Source organism: Canis lupus, chromosome 17 (genome assembly GCF_011100685.1).
Source record: "Canis lupus familiaris isolate Mischka breed German Shepherd chromosome 17, alternate assembly UU_Cfam_GSD_1.0, whole genome shotgun sequence".
NCBI lineage: Eukaryota > Metazoa > Chordata > Mammalia > Carnivora > Canidae > Canis > Canis lupus.
This window is the reverse complement of record NC_049238.1, coordinates 1,067,396-1,092,493: the sequence shown is the minus strand read 5'-3', so window position 1 is coordinate 1,092,493 and position 25,098 is coordinate 1,067,396. Positions and strand designations below refer to the sequence as shown.

General features: G+C 55.5%; 1 protein-coding gene and 1 long non-coding RNA gene across 16 annotated transcripts in view; one reads left to right on the top strand and one right to left on the bottom strand.

Annotated features, from left to right (window-relative positions):
• The window catches only part of MYT1L (myelin transcription factor 1 like), a 404,563-nt gene that overhangs the window by 233,607 nt on the left and 145,858 nt on the right, over positions 1 to 25,098 (top strand). For all 15 annotated transcript variants that reach the window (XM_038560664.1, XM_038560665.1, XM_038560668.1 and 12 more), the window contains one exon: positions 18,728 to 18,883. The gene's annotated coding sequence lies outside the window, so the exon portion shown is untranslated. The remainder of the gene's footprint in view (positions 1 to 18,727; positions 18,884 to 25,098) is intronic.
• On the bottom strand, positions 20,327 to 24,402 carry LOC111090456. Its single transcript, XR_005371959.1, has 3 exons — positions 22,888 to 24,402; positions 22,495 to 22,733; positions 20,327 to 22,188 (listed from the first exon to the last, which is right to left on the bottom strand). It is a non-coding gene; the product is annotated as an uncharacterized LOC111090456 (long non-coding RNA).

Genomic DNA, 25,098 nt, shown 5'->3' with positions numbered 1-25,098 from the left:
AAGAAGAGGAAGGCGTATAATGCAAGGAGCTTGCACACTGCAGTCCAATGTTGGTGGCAGACGACCAACGTCACAATACTTGTGGTCGTAAAAAAGCACTTCTGACACAGATGAGAATGGATCCGGTGAGAGGTAGAAATGGTGACACCTGAGTCTCAGCTCCAAAATGAGGACAGGGGAGCTAAGAGAGGGTAGAGGGGGCGCTAGGGCCAGAGAGGGCACGAGAGTAGCAGCATCCAGGGAGCTGCAATCAGCAGGCTGGTGTGTCCTGGGAACGAGCTAGCTGGGCCTCACCACCAACCACCCTGCGGAATGTGTCGGGAGCTTGGGTTTTGCTGTGAAGGCTGTGGGAGCCAAGTGGAAAACATGGAGGTGGACCAGTAGCACGATCATACCCATGATTGAGGACCACAGCATGAAAAATTGACCGGAAAGAGATGCGGCTGGTGGCAAGAGCAATGAAGACATGTCACAGGGACACAGATAAGTATGGCGCCCGGACAGAAACGGGCGAATGGACAGACACAGAGAGTCGTGTTGATGACCAGAGGAACCCGAGAAGCAGGCGGGTGATGGAGAAGAAGCAGGAGCCAGGAAGAGTGCAAGGGCTGGCTGCAGCCTTAGGTTGATGGGGATCCCGTTCAACAGGGCGGGAAGGGTACCGGCCACTCCTGAATGTGGGATCTGTTCTACCAAGGACATGCTGCCAAGTTCCTACAGTGTAAGCTTAGGTTTAAAAGGCATCTCGAAACTCTGCCCATTGAATTCAGTGGTCATGGGGTGATAGGTCATAAAAAGGGGCTTGCTTCCTAACAAGTGAGTCTTAGTGCAGGCAGCTATAAGGTTTCCCCAAGGGGCGTGGGTGCTGTGAAATCACGCCATGGGGATCCCTGGGTGGCACAGCGCTTTGGCGCCTGCCTTTGGCCCAGGGTGCGATCCTGGAGACCCGGGATCGAATCCCACATCAGGCTCCCGGTGCATGGAGCCTGCTTCTCCCTCGGCCTATATCTCTGCCTCTCTCTCTCTCTCTCTCTGTGACTATCATAAATAAATTTAAAAAAAAAATAAAAAAAAAATAAAAGACATCATGTCATGCAGTCAGCAAACATGGTCTAGCCACATCGCCCTGTAACGTTTCGTGTCTGGATGATTACACTAACCCCACGTGCGATGCTGAGTTCACTAAGGCATGGCCCTACTCTCAGGACTTTCTGATCTAACAAGGAAGGCAACACAATCACACAAAATAATTGCTATTTGAGGCTGTGTGGACTCAGTGTTGGGGGTAGGAGAGGTACAGAGTGACCTGGGGCCCAACCAATAACTGGTATCCCCCAAACCCAGTTATTGCTTGTTCCAGGCAAGTGGGCCAGAACTGTTATGGGAGAAAGAGGTACCCTCGACCTCACAGAGCACCTCTGGCCGCACTCTGCACCAGGTGGTGGAGCACACAGGGCGGGGGCAGAATGTGGCCAGGCAGCCACGGAGCACACGGCTCGGGGATGATGCCAACAGAAAAATGAACACAGAACACCGGAGCAGGTTGCAATAAGTATGTTGTTCAGGGAGCAAATTGTGGGCTGGGAATGATGCCGATGGCGCATATATTCTCGGTGTGGTAATTTGGAAATCCCTCTCCCAGGATAATGGCAGTTAAGCCAAGGCCTAAGGTGAGGGAGTTGGTGCCAAGAAAACAAAGTGTGGGGAGGGTGTTTCAGGTGGAAGGACTAGCAGAGAGCCTGCAATAGAACTGAGATAGGCTTGCTGAACTGAACCGGGACACCTTCGCTGGAGCTTAGGGGATGCAGGGCAACATGGAACAAAGAGGTGTCAAAAGAAGGGGCCGTGTCATTGGAGAGCCTCGCGATTGTCCCAAGGAGTCTGCCATTTAAGGACAGAGGGAAACCACTGACAGGTTTCAAACGGGACAGCTCCAGGAACCTATTTACATCCTAAGCTTGGTTCCTAAGCAGAGTGTAGGTTTGACCGTCGGGGGCGACCATAGCAAAGGGGCAGCCAGTGCTGCTCTTGGAAGGGGAGGCATGCAGCTTGGACTGATGGCACTGACGAAGGCTCAACGACTTGAGCCGTGCCCGGGAGAGGGAGCCATGAAGGCCTGCTGACACAGGCCACCCAGGGCCAGGGCATAACCAAGGGTGGCTCCCACGTTTCTGACATGGGCAGCGCCGTGGACGGGCTCCCCTACCCATGTGAAGAAGAATTTGGGGATGGAGGCTGTGGGGAGAAGTTAACAGAGTGTATCCAAACGTCTGAATTGTGTTGATGCCAGCAATCTCTTCTGAGCTGGTCTCCCCTTAGGGCTCATAGGACTTTGGAAACCCCTGTGCGGGAACTTAAGAATCACTTAATCCTTCTGTTGTTGCATTTTTAAAATAAGAAGATTTTAATGACTTATCTCCAGTCGCAAAGGTACTTCAGTGAGAGAGCCGAGACCAGACCCAGACCCCCATCCTGTGCATGTTCACCGCTTAGGTTCTGGAAATGCAAGTGTGTTCATCGCCAGAGCAAACCCCTTCCTTACCACCGCCATGTGACTAATCTGAAATGCAAATGGGACACCATGTGGTACCACGGCTTCCTCGGGGGAAACTTCTAAAAAGGGAACATCCAGGGCACAAAGTCACACCACCTGGGACTGTTTGATCACCTTCCAACCATTCTGAATGGAGACGAAAAGCAGGGACAGTGAATCATCCCCTGGGAGGGTCTGTGTAGTGGGTTCCCCCAGCTAAGTCTCATCTCTATTAGGGTATAATGACAAACGCAATTCCTTCAGCAGGATGCAACCCTAGAATTTTTTTAAATGTGAATCCCTGATGTACTCTTCGATATTGAAACCTGAGGTTCTTTCCCTCTTGGTGTCAAAGTGCCTTTGAGGCAGAGGCACGGTGCACATATGGGTGCGGAGCCCTGGAGTCCGGGGCCTGAGGTTGAGCCGCCGCAGAGGGGCCCTTGGAGGGTCCTCCTGCCCCCGTCTCCTCTGGCCGCCGTGCCATGGGACCGCAGGAAGTACACTTAATCTCCAGAGAGCTCAGGTTTTCCTAGCGGTTCTGAAATAGGTGATTCACCAGGTCCGGTTTGACTCTGGTCTTGAGGGCCTCTCCCAGGCACATTGCTTCCTGACGTTTGCTTGCTGCTCCACTTCAGTATCATAGCGCCTGTGAAGTCATGAGGACATTGGCCCTCACAAAAGTCCAAGGTGTGCTAGCGCTCACTGAGGCGACATACTAAGTCTTTAAAGTTTTTGGAAAGATATACTTGAATTTCTAAAACTAAAGAGTCATTTTGTTGGAAGTTAGTGGACATGCTGTTTATTAGAGCTAGTGATGAAAGGTACCTAACTTAAGCACCGAAGTCCTACAAATATTTAATACATATCCAAAATATTTAAGAAATAACTATGTCCTCATGATGTGCGATACTGGAAACCAAAGCTCTTATCAGCGTGTAACATGAACTTAACCTGATTTAATTTTGAAAAGTGAAAAACGATTAAACCAAGCACACATAGGCACCAAATTGAGCAGTCATCCCAATAAGAAGTCGAAACAGAGACAGGTCTTAAAATCTGTCAAATAACTAAAACAAAACAGAAAACATGCTACATACTTCCAGGGAGATCTTTCCAAATTAACAAAACTTTCCCCTCAATATACTCCAGAAAAAGCCTGTATTTGTCAGCCCTGCAGAGTTTCTAAGGGCATACGTTCGGCTTTCAAAGACATTCCTAATGAAACTGAAACTAAAATATCTTCAAGACCTGTACTTTTTTAAATTGCAGTTAGGTCAACAGCTTTCACTTGCTCGTTTTGTGAATCTTTAACATCAATAACAGCAGCTGGCAAAATAGCAGACTTTTGTCTTGTGTTTGTGGAATAGAACAACCCATGAGTGAGTGAGCGAAGGGGCTATAGGTAGGAGTTGAATGCTTCTACACAACATACACGTCTGTATAGTCTAAACATGCTCAGTCGTACGTTAGCCAATTGTCCTTGTGCCCGGCCTCCACCAGCTCATAATTTCTGTGGTGAGCCACGGTCTTCCAAGGAAAGAAGTGGTGAACTCAAATTATGAAATGTGCAAATAAACACGCTGAAATGTTAGCTGGCGTGCTTCGGTCACAGTGAGGGTGCATGTGTTTATTTTCACATCATCTCAGACATAAAAATACGTGTCTAGTCAATATATATCGACCACCAACAACTGACAAGTAACAATTTTCTAAATTACATGCATATTCTTCAGTTAGCAATTTTGAAGATAGTGTTAGATTTCTCTTTAATGACATAGGACCTGGATTCTTTTAGGCATACACACGAAAGTCCAATTCAGATCAAACCAAGCATAGAGAGCTATTTCAGTGAAGCTATCACATGTGAGTGCATGCACATGGGCGTGTGTGTGGACACAGACATGTACATGGAACAGGCATGTGTGTGGATCTGGACATGTATGTAGACATGGACATCTGTGTAGACACTGGCATTCATGTGGACACGGGTATGTATATGGACACAGGTGTGTGTAGACATGGGATGTGTGTGTGAGCATGCGTGTAGATAGACATGCAGGTGGACATGGACATGTGTATAGACACTGACATGTGTGTGGAGACAGGGCATGTGTGTGCACATGGACATGTATGTAGACACTAGTGTGTATGTGAACACAGGTGTATGTGTGGAATGAGGCATGTATGTGGACATATATGCAGATACAGGTGTGTATGTAGATATAGACATGTGTGTGGACATGGATATGTGTGTGGGCACAGACATGTGTGTGCCCATCAGTAATGTCAGTTACTAGTCACGTGAGCCTGAAGTAGGATAGGAGCGACATCCCTGTATAATCATGTGTCCATGCGACTTACTTTCGCTTTGGGGCATACTCAGAATAGCATCCTTTCCTCTGAGTTATCCAATGCCTAGAAGCTTGGTCTTGAACTCGACAATACTAGTTGGAAAGCACTTCAGGGAGTGTCCATCTGGTGTTCCATTTTACAGATGAGGAAACCGAGGCTCCCAGAGGCTTGTTCAAAAACCCGCTAATCACCCTCCTGTGAGCTTCCCTGACACCCGCCCTCCACTGTCCTGGCTCGGGGGCCCCTCCTCCATGCCCCTTGGATTCAGGTTTGGTTCTGGCCTCACCCATGAGACCGGGGGATCCTGGAAGGTTTAGGGCTTGGTCCTGTGTCCTCGTAGCTGTCCTGGGCCTGCCCCTCCCCGGGGATTCCCAGTAAAGGGCAGGTAACCAAGGAAAGAAGGTCTCCTTAACCAACCCCAGGTTAGTAGCCACGTCTCCCTACAAGTCTGACCTTCATGTGACAGGAGCGATGTTTGCAGCCGTGATACTCACTTTTTTCACTGGATACCAAGCATGTCTTCTTAAAAAGCAGATCTCTCAGGTGTAGGACAGGATGGAACCTGCCGCTCCAGGGGTGCTGCTGGACCCTCCTTTTCCCCAGCTCCTCACAACTGCACACACTCACAGCCTCCCTTTATATCTGCCAGTTCCCGCCCTTCAGAATGACCTGACCTGCGGGGCCAGTCCAGTCGCTTCCATCCTGCCCCCTGACTTTCCATCCTCCCGCTGAGCCAGGAAGCCCACCCTCGTCCTGGCTCCCTGCTCCACTCAGCCCAGAGCCTCAGGGACTCTCGGACTTACTCGTCCGATGGAGCCAACCAGTGCACCAGCTCAGCGCTGGGCAGACCTAAGTGCTCACTCTTACTCTCACAGAGTAAGCTCTGTGTTTACCTGATGAGCACGGCAAGACACAGACAAGTCAGAAGCTCTTTGGCCGGCATCGCAATATTATTAAGAAAGTACATAACCCAGTAAGATGACCCTAAATATGATAGAAATTCAATTCTACAAAATGATGTCATTGGCTAAGAGGAATCATCTGAGCAAAACCAATAATACCACTATTCTGTTCTTTGATTTTTCACATTTGCTCTTTAGAACTAAAAGCAGTTCTAAATTAATCATCGTGGCTGCTGAGTATCCAGACTCTACTCTTTAGGGCCCTTCTGGGCATCGACACCATTTCTAATCCTGAGCATGGTGTGCAAGGCAGGTCTTACCATCCGCATTCACCAGCTCAGGCAGGAAGACTCCGAGGCATCACCGACATGGGGCCCCACCGCTCTGCTCACAGAGAGAAGCTCTGGGTTGGCGCGTTCGAACTGTTTGTTGGTTTTGCCACCTTGAGCCAGCCTCCAGAAGTGCTGGCTGGTTATTACGTGGCATCTGTCCTGCATATTACATTATTTCTTAAGTTGTACTTCTATATATTAATATAATCAACTCAAATTGTGGAGCTACTTTTTGTTATATGGTCCTAAGACGCTATCTTACGAGTTGGCTTATTTCACAGACGCCAGTTAGTACGTCCTCCATACAGATACAGGAACGTGCTGTTCGTAGTCATGTGCCGTCTTGCCTTTCACCCGCCAAATTTCCCTTCCAATGACCTTTTGGTAGTTGACTCAGCACAATATAGGACCGTCCCAAAGGATGCATGAGTCCAGGGCAAGTTTAAACCTCTTTAGGCTGCAACAAGGACATCCTGTTATGTACCCCCAGCATTGCTGGGCTGAACCGAGTGATGCCACGCCAGTTTCCACTCCTGCTGTGGGCCCCCATGGCACAGCTCCGCCCACCTCCCGAGTCGCCAGGGGCACGTGGACACCTGCCTGCCCCACTTGAGCGCCTTGTCCGGTGCTGAGGTGCACGCCCACGGGACATCTCGGACATGGTTGGAGATTTAACTCCCATGCACTCCCCTCCCAGCCCCCGTTGCACTGTCAGCCTGTGTCCTGCGGACAGAGCGGGAGTCAGCGTACATGATGTGGAGATGCTCTGTGCTTCTCCATCTCTCCTGGCCCTTTGCTCTCTCTGCCCTGCTGCTCAGGACTTGACCACTCACACATGGCAAATTCCACTTTCCTGGCTCAGCATTGCCCCACAGAGGCTGACTCTGCCTCTCCTATGATGATAGGGGAGCCGGTCCCCCAAAACCCACCGCTGCTGGCCTTGGGGGTCATCCAGGGCACCGTTCAAGAACATCCTACCAGAAAGCATCCCTGAGGGTGGCTGTGCGCAGGGGCGGTCAACACCACATCCTCCCCAGAGCAGAGGGGCGCGGAGTGCCACCAGCGAGGTCCCCGGTGCCCTTGGGAGCCCAGCGACAGCGGGCACAGTTGATCAGCAGAGGCACCCCGGTGGCCTGGGGATGGGGAGAGAAAACTGACCTGCAGAACCGGCCCCAGAAAGCCACGAGCTCTGAGCAGCCGCTTTCTCACCAGGGCGTGGAGCTTTCCGGTGGGTGCTGGGGGCGCGCCGCTCAGGACCCCGCAGGCCTAAGGGGCCCTCAGCACGTCCCCTCCGTCTGCTGCCTAGGCACCGGCCCTGTGCCGGCTTCTCGAACCTCCTCCCCACCCCTCAGTGTAGGCAGGCAGCACCCACGACTAGCAGGCCCTGCAGACCCTCCTCAGACCCTGGCCGGGACCTCGGTGGACACAGGCATGACCTAACTTCACACCAGCGGACCTCTGCGAACGTTCACCCAAACTGGCAGGGGACGTGTCCGGTGGGACAGTGAGACCCAGGCCACAATTTCGCTGCAGCGATGAGGCTGGAAATCAAAAGGTAAGAGCACCCAACACGGGGCACAGCCCATCACGCTGCCGGGAAGTGTTTCCTAAAACCAACGAGGGATGAACCAGGATGCAGGCTGCAAGCCGGCTGCTGCTGCTGCTGCTGCTGGAAAGCCCTCGAAGACGCAGGCTCTGTCTGGCTTTCTGTTTCTCGCCGAGGCGCTGCCTGTCTTTACCCTAATCAGGCATGTAATTGATTGTTTTAGGGTTTTGTTTTGCTTCGTGTATCTTGTTCTGAATATTGGGCTTGAATATAATTGCCACAGGTCACACTACCTTTTAAAAAAATTTATCTGGTATGCAGGTTTGGGAGCTGAGGGGGGGGACAGGAACGCTATATGTAAATGTATGTAAATGAATGCTAATATATGTAAATGAATGCTAATGTCCCACTGCTGCAGCCCCCGGTGAGCCTGTGCCTGTCACATCCTCCCGGGTTAGGGCGCTCGGAGCCGCGCTCCCGCACGCGCAGGACGGCTGGAGCATCCTCTTTCCCTGTTGAAAACAACCTCACAGCGTGTCTCAGAAGAGCTCAAAACTCCCCCGGACTCTTCCAGCTGACGAGGAAAATCACACTGGTGATCTTCCAAGTTATCCGGGTCTTTTTTATATAAAAGCCCGTCTAGATGTTTCCTCCATGTGCTGGCTTTTACGTAAACACTGCTGCACACTTCCCTGTGTGAAGCGCCGCGCCCAGTAAACAGAAGGCGGCCTCTGGCCTCAGACCTTGCGATTTGGGAAGCAGAGCACGTGCAGGTGGATCCTCCCGTGGGCAGGGCGATGCGTGAATCCGTCCCACTGGGGGATCCACGCCAGGACGTTGAGCATCCGTGACCTGTGCTCGGCTGTGCTCCGCCAAGCCCAGGGTTTCCAGAAGCATCATGGCCCACGACAAGTGACAGCCACCCCGTGGGGACCCCGCGCCCGTCACCCCATTTCACCCAGGCTGGGTGACGAGTGGAAGCTCGTCTACGGAAAGTGTTCAGTTTCCATGCAAGATTTTTAAAGTGACAAATGTCCCTAGTGGAAAACCGCCAAGCTCTCAGGACGGCCGCCGTGCTGGGGGCTGCAGAGGCAGCGGGCGCAGTCATAGGCTCCCTCGTGCAGAGTCGTGGGTGCAGGAAGGTGGGGGCCACGTGGGAGGCGGGAAGGAAGAGCTCCAGACCTTGCACCCACAGAGATCTCGCGGGGAACACAGAGCTACGGGCGGTTCTCTGCGAGGCGGATGGGGGCCGCGGGTGGTCGCTGGCGGGAAGAGCCCGAGTCCAGGCATCACTGGGGGTCGGGGTGGGGAAATGGGGCAGACGCCCGACATTCGGGGGAAGAGCCAATAGAATAACAGGCTTGGAGGTGAAGCTCTACGAGTTGTTTAGTTAGAAAAGTTGGTCTGTGCGGTGGGGAATCATGGAGCGCCTGGATCTGGGGCAGGGGGGCCCCTCGAAAACCAGAAAGAGGTGTGGGCAGCCCCAGGGGAAGGGCCCCGCGAGCCGGCCCGCAGGGGAAGCGCTCCGGGGCAGGACGCAGGTGCGGTGCGCCAGTATCTAGGCGGTATCAGGATGGAAACCCTCAAAGGTATTTGAAATTGGCGTTTGCTTTGAGGACAGTGTTTCGAAATCAATGTAAAATATCTTCCAGAAGAGAGTGCAAGGTTCCCAGATAGAGGGAAGGCAAGCCGGCATGGGCATCTTCACCCCGAAATCCCGTTTTCACGGAGAGACTTTAAAACCAGGCGCTTCCAGGGTAGGGGGAGCCGCGAACCCCGTCTGGTGTCATCACTGCTTTCCGCGTCCCTGCAAAGGAAGAGCTGCCGCGGGAAATGCACCCCATGTTGATTTTAACGTTGGGGCTGGAAGAGGGCCTGACCTGGGTCTGGACGCTTCTCGAGATCACAGACCAGATGGTCAGAGCCTCGGAGAAGGGGGCAGGTCCCCACAGGGCGGATCCCACCCAGCCAGCCCCTCGGTGCTGGTACTCGGTCCTCCCTACGGCCTGAGACAGACAACAGGGCGCCACGCCACGTCCTCACCAGGCAGGCAGGTGCAAAGGCTGGGCTGGCGCGCTGGACCCTCCCTCCCACACCCCCAGGGGGGCAAGCGGCCCCCTCCCCTTGCTGGACAGGCCATCGTACAAGGGCCTGAGCTGGTGAGACACGGGCCAGATCGTCCACACGGGTTCTAGACAGAGTGCAGCCGAGCCCCGCAGCCCTGGGCGGGATCCTTCCTCTCTGGCCAGGCTCCGAGGTGTGCACACCCGCGTGAAGGCCCAACCTGGCCGGGATGCGGGCTCAGCTTCCCTCCGAGGGTGCACAGGCCTGCAGCCCCCAGGGCACCCCGCCAGGCCACAGAAACGCCTGGTGCCCGCCTCGGGCGAGGTGTGAGCCTGTCGGGCCTGCCGTCTGTTCTCCTCACCCGGGACCCTGCCTCGAATCCCGGGCTTGATCCCCGCGTCCTCCCTTCAGATTCCCAAGGACTTACCGTGACGTCGCCACACCTAAACGCTGCCTGGTCCCTCCAAACTGTGGCTTCCGACGGTGGCGACCCTGATTGTCTGGCGGGGCGTGAGGACGGCGAAGGCTGGCGATCGAGGAAGCATGAGAGAGAAGAGCGAGAGCGATGCTCTTCCAAACACCCGCCTCTCGCACATCCCAGCCCATGTTTCCACAAACAAACGGACAGTTTGACATTTGCCTAAAATGCCGCTGGGCCCGGGGGGCGGGCGGGACCAGGGTGGCGGGCCTCCCCTGCGGCGTGTGGCCATGACCTTTGGCCTCCAGTGCCGTCCAGACGGAGAGCCCCCCAAAGAGGCTGTCACTGGCATTGAAATGAGGCCCAGCCGTGCAGCGAGCAGGACGCCCATCATCAGCCCCACTGGGTCGGGGTCCCCGAGAGGGACGGACAGGGGAGGTGTGTGCGTTCGCTGGGGCTGCGGAGGCAGCACCGCGGACAGGCGGGGGGCACGGGGGGCACGTGCAGTCCCACTGCACGGACTCTTAGGCCGGGTCCGCAGGATGGAAGCGTCGCCCACGTCAGGCTGTCGGCCGGGCCAATTCCCTCTGAGGCCGAGACGGGGACTCTGCTCCAGCCTCCCGCTGGCTTCTGGGGCTTTGCTGCTGACCTTGGGGTCCTGGGCTTGCAGATGCGTCGCTGATCTCTGCAGAAGGGTCACAGAGCATCCTCCCCGCCTGTGAATCTGGGTCCAAATTCCTCCTTTGTAAGAACAGCAGTCACGTGGGATGCACGCCCCACCCATTCCGTGACGGCCTCATCGGAGCTTATCGGATCTGCAGATAAAGGCCACGTTCTGAAGTCCCACGTGTTAGGGCCTCGGCATGTGAGTGTTTGAGAGACACAGTTCAACCCGTAACAATGAGGCTCGTGGAACACAACCTTTACAGGAATGTTGGTAACACTCCTCTGGCGGCGCAGGACGCTAATCCAACAACCGTCATGGTCGGGGAAGCTGTTTCTTTTCTAAACGGCCGAGAAAATTGCCCCGTCCTGAGTCGTATCAGCAAACCCTGGATGGGCATGACTTCGGATGCACTAACCCCAGGGTTCCCCCGCGGTAGTAATCCTTTAAGATGAAATGTCCCTGTCACTTCGGTCACACGTGGGTGGATGATCATCTTCTATCACATTTAATCAATTTGGCCATGTCAAGCCTGCAGGCTGAAAAATGATATTTTTGGATGGATAAATAAGGACGACAGTTGACCTTATACATCAACATATTATACATCATTCTGACCCCAGAGAAGTTCTAACAGATTCAGGAGAGGAAAAGAAAGATTGAAGTATCTCTCATGTTCCATCACCTTATACCTGGTCAAATTTGTGATTCTTTAAAAAAAAAAACATTCAAACTTACTGCTACAGAACTCTGAATCTGACAAAGAAAAACTGTTATCCCATAAAATAAAGGGCATTTAAATTTATATGAGGCATTCTTCTTCATAACTGAGAGCTTACACTGTTGGTCCGACCACACGGACGCGGGACAGGGGCTCTTACCCGTGTGGTGGTAGGAGGATCCCGGGCAGTCCCTGCAAACAGCCTCCCTGGACTTGGAGGGGACGTGTGTGTTATCAGCAGACGTGTGCCGGGGGCTCGTGTGACGCCCCACGTAACATGTTCTGATGTCGTCCGCGTGCGTGCAGCCATCAGGGCTGAAGTGGGCTGGTGAAGCGAGGGGTCTGCAGGGAGGGCTTGGGGGCACAGGCTCGGCCCCAGGGGCGGGGAGCTGGGCCGGGCATGGGGGGCAGGTGGGGCCGCTAGCCCCGGAGCGTCTCTGCGTCCCTAGCGTCCACCCGCAGGGCCCGTCTCTCTGCACACACACGGGGGCTTAGTCCTAGCGGGGCTCCGCGTACCTACGCTGCAGCACCTGCCCCTTGTCCCCTCCAGGTGCTCAGTCTCTGCAGGTCCCGGGTGAGGGGTGACCCAAGAGAGTGCCGTGGTGCCCTCGCTCCCTGCTCGCTGGTTTCCAGAAGACACGTAAGACTGGGCTTGGGGGACCCGTTTAAAAAGCATTTGGTTTGGGCAGCCCGGGTGGCTCAGCGGTTTAGCGCCACCTTCAGCCCAGGGCATGATCCTGGTAGACCTGGGATCGAGTCCCACGTCGGGCTCCCTGCACGGAGCCTGCTTCTCCCTCTGCCTGTGTCTCTGCCTCTCTCTCTCTCTCTCTCTGTTATGAATAAATAAATAATTTAAAAAAAATTTTTTTAAGTATTTGGATGACTTGCCCTCGCCGCTCAAAACCCTTGGAAGACCTGGCCCTCTCGGAACAAAATGGAGAGCTCGTCTGTGGCAGCGGATCCCGGGAGCCTCTGCCCTCCGCCCACCTTGTCCCTTTACCCTAACCTGTCCCTCGGGGTGCCCGCGCACCTGCCATCTCCCTGGCCTGGGAACGTCCTCACCGCTTGTCACTCAGCCTCTGTGTCTCCCCTCCGGCGGGAACCAAGCCTGCCCTCATGGAGAGAGCCAGAGGCCGGGCGCCTGCAGAGGCCCCTCCCGTGCTGCCCAGGCCCCGTGGCTGCCGGCTCCGTCAGGACACCTGCTTGTCCTTCTTCCTTCCTGTCTGTCCTGGTCCCTGTGTGGGTCCAGCACGGGCAGGGCTCTCCGGACGAGGACGCTCGTGTGGAAGGGCCGCTGCTCTGGGGCAGCCATGCTCCCTGGGACTGCACGACCAATCCCAACTAAGCGTGAGCGGCTGCGGACCCAGGAGGACCTGGGAGGAAATCCTGGAGAAAGCCCTTTTCCTCGGGCTGGGAAAGGCCCTTCAAGATGCAGCACAAAACATCGAAGCTTTCAAGACCAGACCTGGGGAGAGCTGCCTCGGGTCTGCCCTTGGCCGGGAGCAAAGACAGAAGACCCAAGACCCACTGGGGTGGAGGGTTTGCAGCGTGTACAGCAGGAAGGGGACGGCGCCCACATGCAGCCCGCGTGACCCGGAGGGTAAAGGGCACCGTCGGTAGAGCCAGAGGAGGAGAGAGGGCAGGCCACAGGGGCAGCGCGCTCAGACGCAGGGAGCCCCGAGGCTCGGCTGTCCTGTGGAAGGAAAACTGCTGAGGCAGGCCTGGCACCAGTGCTGGGCAAACACGCACGTTCACATATTTACTGACCATAAACCCATCCGTTCACTTCAAAGGGCAACTGGGTGGCACCTGCTGAAACTGTGAATGTTGAGACACAGGCACGTGCGCAGGAGGAGGAGACAGGCCCAGGTGCCCGCAGGAGCACGTGTGCGTGGTGAGCTCGGGCAGCCATCTGGACTCACACCGAGGCACCAGGGAGTTTCCTAAGCGGAGGGTGGCCGCGCTGTGAAATGATAACCAATTACAAAATCTGAGGTTTAGCCCGTTACCCACACGTGGGAATGTCTCCAACTGTAACGGAACAAAAACGGTTTATAGAAGAATAAGCATTTGTGCTTGAAGTCACAGTGGTTCTGTCCTTACGCATATTGCGGAGCTAACGGTGCTCCGGCGGAAGGCGCGCGTCCTTCCCACGCGTGTGGTCGGCGGAGCATCACAGCCGCGGCGGCCGAACCAGCCTGGGAGGCGCGCTCGCCCCGGGAAGGGAGGGCGGCCAGGGCTCCAGCCCACAGGTGCTTGGAGGGGACCCAGGGCACCTGGATCTTCACGCCGAGCGTGTATTCCTATCTCGCTGTCCGGCAGTGGACGGGAACCAGGACCCCTGGGCTCAGAGACCGAACCTGTCCTCTTGCCAGGGTGACCTTGGGCATGTTCCTCGGCCTCGCCGAAGTTCCCCAAATTAATTACGTTGTGTGAGAAATGTAGATAATGAAGTCGGCATCTGACATCGCATTAAAGTTAGTTGTGATTTCTAACCCAGGTCAACACCCATCCTCTGCACCCGTCTAATCTACAAAGCAGCTGCTCAGCTCAGGGCCAGCCACTACCCCCCAAGCCAGTGTAGACGTGTTGAAAGCAGGCCCACCCAGGAGGCGTCCCCTATCCGGAGCTCAGATTCCTCCTTTGCAACACAGTGTGGAGGCAGCCTGGGGAAACGCACACGTCTCCCACCTGTGCTCAAACCTCAGGCCCACCACGGGTGTGGGGGGTGGCCTCCGAGCCCAGGGCTAGGTGGATGGGACAGTCCACTTACCAAGGCCCGCTGGGCTCTAGGAGATTCCCCCTCTGGCCTCAGTCTTCCTAATTCAGGGGTCGAAGGGCAAATCATTGCTCATTAACTCTGCAGTTTTACAACAGGCACATTTTAATAAAAAGCAGAAGGCAGAAGAGTGCAGATGAGGCGAGCTGCTCCGTAGACCTATGGTGATGGAGGCGTTAGGGCTCTTCTTGTAGGTAAAACCCAAGCTGAGTACCTACCCCGTCCCGAGGCTTCCTGCCCTTCATCGAGGTGTGACTGTCCCCCACCCCAGCCCAGCGGTTACTATGTGACTGGGGACACAGTTCAGTCTACCGTGTGTCTCCAGCCAATGCTCATTCCTCATCAGCGGGGAACGGAGTAGAACACAACACCGATCTCCACAATCATCATTGAATTAGTATTTTTTAAGGGAGTCGGCCTGGTTAATGGGAAGTCTGCTTTTGCCCGCAGAATTTCATGTTTTGGGGCCACGTTGAGAGTCATGGCATCGTCCTTTAGGTCAGGAAAGCAGGGCGATGGTAGAGGCGTCGCTAGAACGTGCACATCCCAAAGTGCCCGCACATCACAGGCCTCTCCACATCGGGGCTTATTTCTTGCTCCTATTGGCCCGTGTCCATCGTTGGCTCATTATACTTAAAATTTCATGACCCAGTGTGTGTTTCAAAAGTGCGTCATAAGGACTTGAGACCCTGCCACCAAGCGTCCATAGCTCCCTGAGCCCCTGGCCCCCGTGCGACATCCAATAACCAACGACCAAGACCAGGGGTCGGGAAGCGGGTCCCCACAGCACAGAGGGCACAGGACCGAGCTCAGGGCCGTTGGGCCACCCAACCAAGGGACTGGCCAGCAGCTCATGAGCCAGGACTCAACTCTGTTGGCAGAAATCAATGGTCTTCCTGTTCATACCAGGGAAGGGACCGGCTGTCCCGCTGCACGTCCCATCCAGTAAGGGTCTCAGCTCTGTCCCAGGTTAGAGCAGGAAACCAGAGTGCACATCCTGGACGGCGGGCCCGCGTCCCTGCTGCGCAGCTTCCCCTGATGGGGGAGGGGGATGGTCTCCCCCAGAGACACCTGCCACCTCCCCCCCTTCCTTCCCCCCTCCTCCTCCTCTTCCCCCTAGCTTCCTCCTCCCCCTCCCTCATCCCTCCTTCCCTGGCCCTGTCTTTCCCTCTCTCCTCTCCTCGTTCCCTTCACCTATCCCACCTTCAGTCAAACGTGAACACAGTGCTCCTTATACACCACAGTGTGTGAGATATTAGTGACACAGTGTGAGACACAGTCTCTAACTTCTTGCAAAGACAAACAATCACCCAAATACATGCAAATGCATAGCTGTGATAAAAGCTAATTTGGGCATATAAAATCGTATTCTTGAAATCTTAAAATGCAATCTAAGAACCCAGAGACACATTTGTAGAAATCTCCCAAAAGACACAGAAAACAGAAAAAAAGAGGTGGAAAAAAATAGAGAAGCGAGGATAGATGGAGTGCAAATGCAGACGAGACAGACACACTCCCCCCACCCCACGCATAGCAAAGGAATATACGCAGAAGGAGATGTTCACAAGGAGGAAGAAAGTTCTCAGGGTCGGTGGGCTCAGGCCATGTGGGCACCGGACGCTCCGCGGGCCTCCGCGGTCTTGGGGACATGACCTGTCGCAGGAGGACATGCGCATCAGTGAGGGGCACCCCCCAAGGGAGCCTCTGTAGGCCCTGGCCCTGGGCTGGGCATCAACAGACGCGGGGAGCAGTCCAGGTGGACGCAGGGTGGGGGGGGACCTGCCCTCAAGCCTCCAGGCCCAGCGGCCGAGCAGCGGGAGCGGAGGCGGGTGGCGCCCTGTGGCCCGTGGTGAGCATGGGCTCCCGGCTCCATCCATCTCTGTCCTCCCAGCCCTCCGTGCGTGCCCTGTGAGTGCACGTCCTTCTAAAGCAAATAAACAGAAATAAAGTAGGTGTGAGACCTTGGTTTCCTGAAGTAAATTTCCCAGAGGGAATTTCTGCCACTAACTCTGAATGTTAAAAAAAAAAAAAAAAAGAAAAGAAAAAAAAAAAAAAAAAAAAGAAGAGCAGGTTCTAAGAAAAGGGAGGGCTCTGGTGCCAAATCCTGGCTGCGGGCCATCCCTGGGCCGCCCTGCTCCGTGGGTGCAGAGGGCAGGGGGGCGACCTGACCCCGTCCCTGGCTCACCTGCCAGGAGCAGTGAACAGCGTCCTGAGCACAGGAGCCACCTCCCGAGGGGACCCTGAGAATGCCAGCCCATCCCCATCCTTATTTTCCCATTTCTTCTTCTTTTAAAGGGCATTGTCTAACGCGGTTTCATTGTTAATAAGACACAAAACCCGCAGACGAAGATGCTTCGGGTTTATGTGACAACGGCACTAAACGGGAATCTCGGGTTCAGTTTAATTCATGCTCAGAATGAGTTGAATAATAATAGTTAATAGTTTGCTTGTCATTCATTAACATATAATTTAATTGTTGAATTTTTAAATATTATGAGCTATTTATATGTATATTTCTTGATATTACCAACGTTCAGTTGAGTGTTAGCTGTTTGCAAAATGCTTCTTTTATAAGCATAATTTAATAAAAGAATTTATTTTTAATAGGCAGACATCTGCCCATGTCACAGTATTAAAATCGAACGTGTTAATGCATTGTTTTAACTTTCGTTTTAGATTATGTTGTGTTTTTCTCAATTATTAGGGTCTCTCTTTTTATTTATTTATTGTAGTACATTTAATGATGGCCATGGGGTTTCTATTTTACCCAAACATACTGATTTTTCTTTTTCTCTCCCTTCTGTTCTTTCACATTTTTTATTCTTCTTTATACCCCCACCAAAAAAATTGGTTTTTTTGCATATTTAAGATGGGACTGTGTTGATCCTAACTTCCCCCTATCATTTCTTTCATTTTTTGTTGAACTCATGTAGGCCCATCTTTCCCATCTTCCTTTATACTGACTCACTCGAGTCAGGGAGAACGCCGAGAGCAAGCCCTCGGTAAATACCGGTTGAATTCATCAAAGGCGTTCACACGGAGGCAGCCAGGGTTCCCTGCATCCAGCTCTGTTCACAACATCACGGTCATACACGAGCAATTGAGAGTCAGGGGTAGTGCGCAGGGAGATAGGTAAGCGTGATGATGAATGTCGGGGTCGCAATACAGGACCGTCCACCGAGCGCTGGCGGGACGCTAGGGCCCCTCTGTATGTTACCTGATGTAGAGACAGAGAAATCCCGGGAAAAGTGGATCTTGTAAAACGGCGAGCTCAGGGCATGAGGTGGTAACTGGAAATGATTTAGCGAGTCAGCCCGGTTTCAGATCTTTTCACCATTGAACATTTTACTGGGGTCACTCATGTAACCTCACGCAATCTCTTAGAATTGCCCCTGCACACTCCAGACGGCGCGCGGGCCTTCTTGTTTCTAGGTTTCCTTCCTTCTTTCCCTTTCCTTCCTCCCTCCCTCCCTCCCTTCCCTCCCCCCCTTCCTTCTGCAGCTAAGACACAGAAGCAGGTGGAACGGTCCCCGCTCCACAGTCTGGGGCCTGCACCCTGAGACGATGGCGAGCTCCTAGAAAGGTTCAGGGAAATGATTAACCCCCCAGGGGAGGCGGGGAGACGATCTCTTGTCTTAAGTGGCAAAGTTCAAAAGAAAAAGACGACTTTGTCTTCCTAGGAATGTATGATCTTAAGTCTTGTGTGGTCTGTGCCCTTGTGTTCTCGGCACGACACACGTGTGGGTGAAGGCCCTCCGGGGAAAGATGCGGTCTGCCCCGAAAGGATTTCCAGGTCGGTCCCAGGGGCCCCCGGAGGAGGCTGCGGCGGCCGGTGTCCAGGCCCCAGGATGGACTGTGCAGTTCTGAGGGAAAGGGCCCGACTGCACCTGTGACTTCCTTACCTCAACTACCCAGTTGCCTAAATAAATAAATAAATATATTAATTAATTAATTAAAGAATAAAAAATAAAAAATAAAAAATAAAAAATAAAGAAACTACCCAGTTGCCTGCTGTTCCCACCAAGCAAGCTGATAGAATGGTTTACGGCTAGAGGTGTGACGGGCTGCCAGTGTCGGGCTGCTTAACCCACCTGTCACCTGTACCTTGTGCTCCTGCAGGCTGCCTGCGGGGCTTTTGCACCCCAGAACAGGAGTTCTAGAACCTTCTCAGGTCCTTGGAAGGTCTCAGACTGCAGAGCCCACTTTGCTCACAGGGAAGAGTCTACGCTGACAGGGCTGGTCCCTCTGCACCCCCTGAGCCGATCGGGGACAGGCCCCACGTCCGCAAGAACCCCTGTCCACGGATAGGACAGACGATCCTCAGTCCCAGGGCAGCCCAAGGGTTGCGCCCGCCACCGCCTCTCCTCACGAGCTAGTGAAATCCCGGCGCTTGACACTGTGGTTCCTATTTTGCAGATGGAGAAATGGAGGCACAGAGAAATTAAGTGACTTCGCCTCAGTCCAAGCTGGGGAGGACCAGAAGGAGAACGTAGAGGGACCCCGACTCCGGGCCTGTGTCCTGCCCGCGGAGCCACGCTGCCTCCCTTCCTAGGAGAGAAGACGCCCCGCAAGGTACAGCGTGGCCTCTTCCCCTGGGTGGGGTGCAGTCCCCAGGGGGCGGGGCGGCCCATCCACACTGTATGAACCCGCCCGGGGTGGGGTGCGGTCCCCACTGGGCGGGTTGGCCCCCGTCCACACTGCGTGGACCCACCGGAGTGGTACATGGTCAGTGTGAAGAGCTGACCTGGGTCAGGGGGTTAGACATGGCCTAGACCCGCGGTTAGTACAACGTCCGCCTTCCAGGACCGCAGCTCTCACCCTGCTCTGCGCCCTCTTCCTTCTGTCCGTCCGGCTGCGGAGGGTGTGTGTCTGCCCTGCCCCTACCCGGCCCCTCCCCTCCCCTCCTCGCCTCTCCTCCCACTCCCCCAACCCCGCCGCACCTTCCCCCTGCCAGCACAGCCCCACCCTCTCCTGAGACTGGAAACGACACTGTCTTCAAGCCCCAGAAGCTCTTCCCTGGGCCCATCGCCGTCCTTGGGCCACCCTGGGACCGTCCACCCCGTCCCTCGCCGCTGTCCCCTGTGCGGTCCGCAGCCTGCCGGCCCATGTCCCCCAAACTCCTGAGATGCCACGCTGACCTCAGGGGCGCCCCTCAGACAGCGTGGGGGTGGCAGGGGCCTCCAGCACCAAGCAGGCCCACCCCCAGCCAGGCTGGGTTGCCCACGCTCCACCACTTCCCCTCAGGGTCGGGGTTGAGGTCGGGACTCGGGGCTCCTCCTCTAAACCCTGTGGTCACAAGTGAGCACACCTTCCAACCCCACATGCTCTTCTAGAACTTTCTCCTCTTGCTTTCTGCCACATGCTGTTTCTGTGGGTCCCCTTCCCATCCCCGGATGGTCCTGCCATCTTCCTCTGTCACCGCGTGGGACCCCACGCCTGCCCTCTGAGGGCCCCTAGATGTGCATGTGGGTCTCCCCTTGACGAGGGATCCTGACGTGTGCACAGGTGTCCCTGGTGACCTCCTCGTGAGGGCAGCCAGCAGGGCAGCAGCCACGCCGCCCGAGGCCTCGGGACCCACGTGCAGAGTGCGCGCCCCACACTCCCGTTCTCCCGGCCTCCAGTGGCAGTGCGCCTGCCCGCTGGCCCGTGAAGGGCGTGGGGACACTGTCCCCTGTGAGTCCTCCCTAAGAAACTGAGGCTCACAGCCAGATAGACACAGTGAGAGGGAAAGGCTACACCTCATTTTCAAGATCCCACACCAGCCCCTCCTCCCTGAAATTCGTGAGCATCTCCCGCTGAGTAATTTCTGAACGTTTTCTGGGGACTGTGTGGCTCATCCTCCCGGGACACAAGTGCACCCTGCACACACACATAAGCTTCTCTAACTCTCCTGTTCTTTATTCTTGTAGTTTATTGTTCTCAACTTAAAAAAAACAAGTTAAAAAAAATTTAAGAAAACTGGATTTTAAAAGCAGAAATTTCCAGCTATCCAAGAAACAAGTCACAGGGACGAGAGGCACAGTGTAGGGGATCTCAGGGAAAGGACCGTAGCGTCGCGCGGCGACAGACGGGGCCACGTGCTGGTCGAGCCTCGTAACGGGCCCAAGCGTCGGGTGGCTGCGTGCACCTGACGCTCGCATGCCTTGCATGTCAAGTATACTTCAATCTAGGAAGAAAAACTGGATTATGAAGTTCTAAACTAGAAAACCGCTAGGATAATCTGAAATACTTACACAAATGGGCAGTTCTATTAATATTTCTCTAGGTCAAAAATATTTGGATCTTCAAATCTTATTTTTTGTACCACTTCATCGAAATTTAGGTCAGGGAGACGTGAAGGTGGGAAATGCTGAATATATACATCAAATATAGTCTCAGGGCAGATGCGGATCTGCTTAGATGAGTACAGCGCCTTATATACTACTTATTAAAAGCTGTTCTTTGGTCACTTTTGTGGGGTTATTAGAAGTACTCAAAGGACAGGTGCGGCCTCTCATTGCACGGCCACCGGAGGGGTGGAGGTAGCTGGGCAGGTGTTCGCTAGCGTGGCGGCTGGGCTCGCTGGCGGGCTCACCAACCCTGGGCACTAGGACGTGGCACAGACCCCCGCATGAGGCCATCCGCGCCGCTGAGGCTGGGACCCAGCTGCACCCGGAGAGGACCCAGGAGGACGGGGTCCCTGGCGTGAGGGCAGGGAGCCACCATGAAACCGCAACCAAGCGCCAGAGCCCTGCAGCTCTTCCCAGTGACTGGCTGGGTCACCTACCTTGCACGTACGAGGGAAACACCACCAGCAAAGGGGAAGAATGGTGGAGAGAATACTCCCGACAGGTAAGACGGACAGAGATTTGTACCTTCGATGTGCAAGGAGCTATTGCCAAACCTGTGGACGTTTCCAAAATAGGCAAACGGTGAACGTGAGGATTTCCCAAGAGAGAATGCAGGAGGCTCCGGTGAGAAGGCACGGACCTCACCCGTGGACGGGGAGAGGGCGTGAGCGACAGCGAGGCACGTGATTCACTCGGCGGAAACGAGGCCCCTGCGATCCATTGTTGATCAGCGTGTAGACAAATAGGGATGCTCACGCTCGCTGAAAAGTGCATGGATTTGTGCATCTTCCAGAAGTCCTGAAAATATCTGCTCAGAAAACCGTCTTATGGAAATACACACAACGATGTGTGTGATATTTATTGCACTTCTTTTTATAGCGGAATAAAACGATCAAGTGAAATAAAACAACCTCCGTACCCGTTAGTGGGGGAACACACAGGGACGGCTGGATAAATTATAGGACACACATTCTGGGAAACACCGCGCATCCATCCAAAAAACTGAGTTGAACCCACGGGCCTTGGCCTGCAGAGACAGCGGTGACTTTTCGTAAGGGACAGTAGCAACCTACAGAGAGGCTTGCGTGGGGTCAGCTCCGTAAACAGTCGGCGCGCAGAGGGGCAGCGCCCTGGGTGTTCACGATGCTTTAGGAGCAAGAGCGCTGCTCGGGCCATGCAGTTGGCTGCAGGAAGAAAGCCAGGTGCCCCTCTGCCGCCCACCACACGGCTGACACGTCGCTGCATTTCTTCCCCCATTTCCCGATCCAGTCACGCAGGAGGAACAGGGGAAGAGACAGGCACCGCTGCTCAGACGTGAGGGGGCGTCAGCATCCTGGGTTCTCGAGCCGGCGACTCCGCGGTGGAAATGGTATGATGACATCACAGGCGACAACGTGACGAGAGGGCCCGGCATCTACGGGGTCATCCCTGCAACTGGGTGAGGGTGTGGACTCGAGCCGCACCAGGCGGCGGGAACCCATGGCGGGGAAACCCGAATGTGATGACCGACTTGACCGAGGATCGGAGATGTGACTTCAGGGCTGGAGACTGAAGGGGCGATCACGTCATTTATTCAGTAAATCGCAGGGAGGCCCAACAGTGGGACGAGGTCGCTCCTCACCAGACCGCACCACCCAACAGAGGAGGACCTCATACCCCAAGACCTGCCAACGACTGGGGGAGAACCGCACGCGAGGCTGAGGAGGAGAGCGGCAAGGGGGACGGACACGGGGACAGGAGGAGGGACGTGGCGTGGGAGCCCCCGTGCTGGGAGGGACGCTGGATGTGGCTCTCGGCCAGATCTGCTGTGAGCCGCGGTGCTCTGGAGGCAGCTGGACGCACGCCCGGGCTTACCCGAGGCTGAGACCAGACACCCGCTGTAGCTGGCCACGTCCTCAGGGCTGTGGCCCCGCGACAGAGCCCTCAGAGCCAGGGAGGCCGGGGGGTCTGTGGTCCGGGGGAGGCAAGCAGTGGCATCAAGTGCTTCCCTGAAGGAGAGGCTGTGAGGCTTCGGGGATCCAGGACATGGTCACTGGTGACCACGGAGGCATCACCCGACGGGATGCACACGGCCTGAGAGGTCTCCGTTAGACCTGTTTGGTGGCAAAGAAGGAGAGACATGGCGATCACTAAAGATCCACAGAGTCAACGGGCAGAGGAGACTGGACCTCATGGAAAGCAGAAGGGCCAATGAAAGGGGCAGATGGAACATGCTAGAAGGAAGGGTGCAGCCGGGGACAGACTCACCTCCTGGGGAACTGATGATCCCCAGGACCAGGAGTGGTGAGGGCAGTAGAGTGGACAGTGTGGCCTGGGTCTGGGAATGGGTGTGGAGCCGACCCCAGCGTCCACCCTGTAAGGCCCGGACTTGCCAGTCACCAACCCCCCAGGCTGCCTTCTGGTGGGAGCCAGCGAAGCAGGGGGCACGGGCGGCACAGTGCCTGGCCCGCGGTCAGGGTGTGGGCACGGCCGAAGAGTCCAGGAGGAGACTTGGTTCCGGGAGGCCATCTGCAGGGGGTCAGCTCAGAGGCAGACGCTAGGCAGGTGTGGGGGACCCCGCCTGTAAGGGACAAGCAGGGACGTGGCTCAAGGGCCGTGCTGGCTGTGTGGCCGTCATGATGGGAGCACGGGGCGGCCAGGTGTGCAGCCCGTGCTCGTCCACAGAGCGGCTGTTCTTCCCTATCCTGGGCCCAGCCGCCCGTGGGAGGGACATGGTGGCTGCAGATGGAAGGGACACGGGGCGCCCGGGGTCCTGGGCTCCATCTGAATCGCACACGGCAGCTCCACGGACCTGGCGAGACCTGGCCCTGGACGCTACCGCTCTTGCTTACGTGGGGTTAGTTTCCAGAACACTTGCAAAGCCAGTCTCCTTCGCACTCCCAGCTTCCCCAGGACACATGTGGGTGCTGTGACCACACATATAATTAAGAGATGGGGGACGCGCCCGGGTGAGCTCCTGTGCAGGGTCACACAGCTGCAGGAGGCGACAGGAGATGCGGGCCGGGGTCCAGCGCCCAGCACCCAGCACCCAGCACCCAGCCATCACCGCCGCCCCGGAGCACCACACGGATGTGTTTGCACTTTGGCACTTGGCCTTGTGTGATGAGTTCTTCTTTGTGCGTCTGCCTTCTCGGTGATTTGCCAATTATTTAAGGGTCTTTAATTTGCCAGAAACTGCATCTATACAGAGAGGCAGCAGGGAACAAAGAGCTGGCGCTCAAAAACTGCTCGCTGGTCTGTAAGTCGTTTGTAAGTCTGTAAACAGCCGCCGCGCAGAGGAGTGAGGGAGCCACCTGTGTGTCCCAGGAGTGCCAGGGGCTGGCCTTCCCCGTGCCGGGCTGCGGCGGCAGAGGGACAGGGGGCCCAGCTAGACCCCCCTTGACCCGGCCACCACCCAGCAGGAAATGGACATTACAGGTGCCCCACGGGTGGGGATGGATGGTTTTCACCGCAGATCATGCTTGCCTGAACAGGCTCCAGCTAGTCACTAAAGGGACCCTCCGCCCATCTTTGTGAATAGTCGCTCCCTCCTGAACATTTGTGAGCAGCCCCTTCCTTCATTGGAATATTTTGCTCTAGCAAGTGGTTTGCTGCCTTTTTTTTTTTTTACCCCTTTTCTTCGCTCTGCAGAATTTCTTCCCACATTTCCAAGGAAGTTTGCCCAACAGCTGGGTGACTTTTGAGGGACCCATGAAACCTTCACTTGGCACAGTGTGGCTGGTATTTACCAAGCAACCATCCTGGGCCAGGGGCCAGGCCATGGACAAGAGACCAGGAGGACGGAGAACCCCATCCACAGGGCTGGGTGTCCCCTGCCGGCCTCTTGGAGCCCCGGGAGCCCCCTGGGGCCGGACCACCTGCCGCCCCGGCCTCCAGGACGGCTGCGTCCTGGAAGACACTGCCCACTGCTGCCCTGCCGCATCTGGGGACGTAGAGGAGACTCGAGCCCTGCTGACCATCGGAGTCACACCCACAGCCACACCCACACCCTTCTTAGGTTCTGTGATATGTGCCTGGACGTGTGGCCCATCTGCAGAGCACACCCGAAGCTGCGCACTGCTGCACAGGTTGCTGTACTCAGAGGCCCATCAAGGGTTGGCACGGGGAAAGGCGGTGATGCAGCACCTGTCACTTGTGAGGCAGCACCCCCCGCCCCCGCATCACAAGTGACAGGTGTGCACAGAACCTGGAAACCTAGACCATCTCTGCTTCCTGGCCCTTCGGGGAAATAGAGGCAGAAGTGCTGCTCAGGCACCGGCGTGTGCCAGGCTCTCCCCGGAATCATCTCCTTTGCGCCCCCGGCAGCCCTGGGAGGCAGCGGACACCTCACAGATGACAGAACCGTGATGCACAGGCTGACCCACCGGTGGCAGGCTTCGTCCTCGAGCCGCCAGCCACCACCCCGCGAGCCACCTGCCCCGAGGCAAGTGTCCCCGGAATGAGCGCGGGACCACGGCC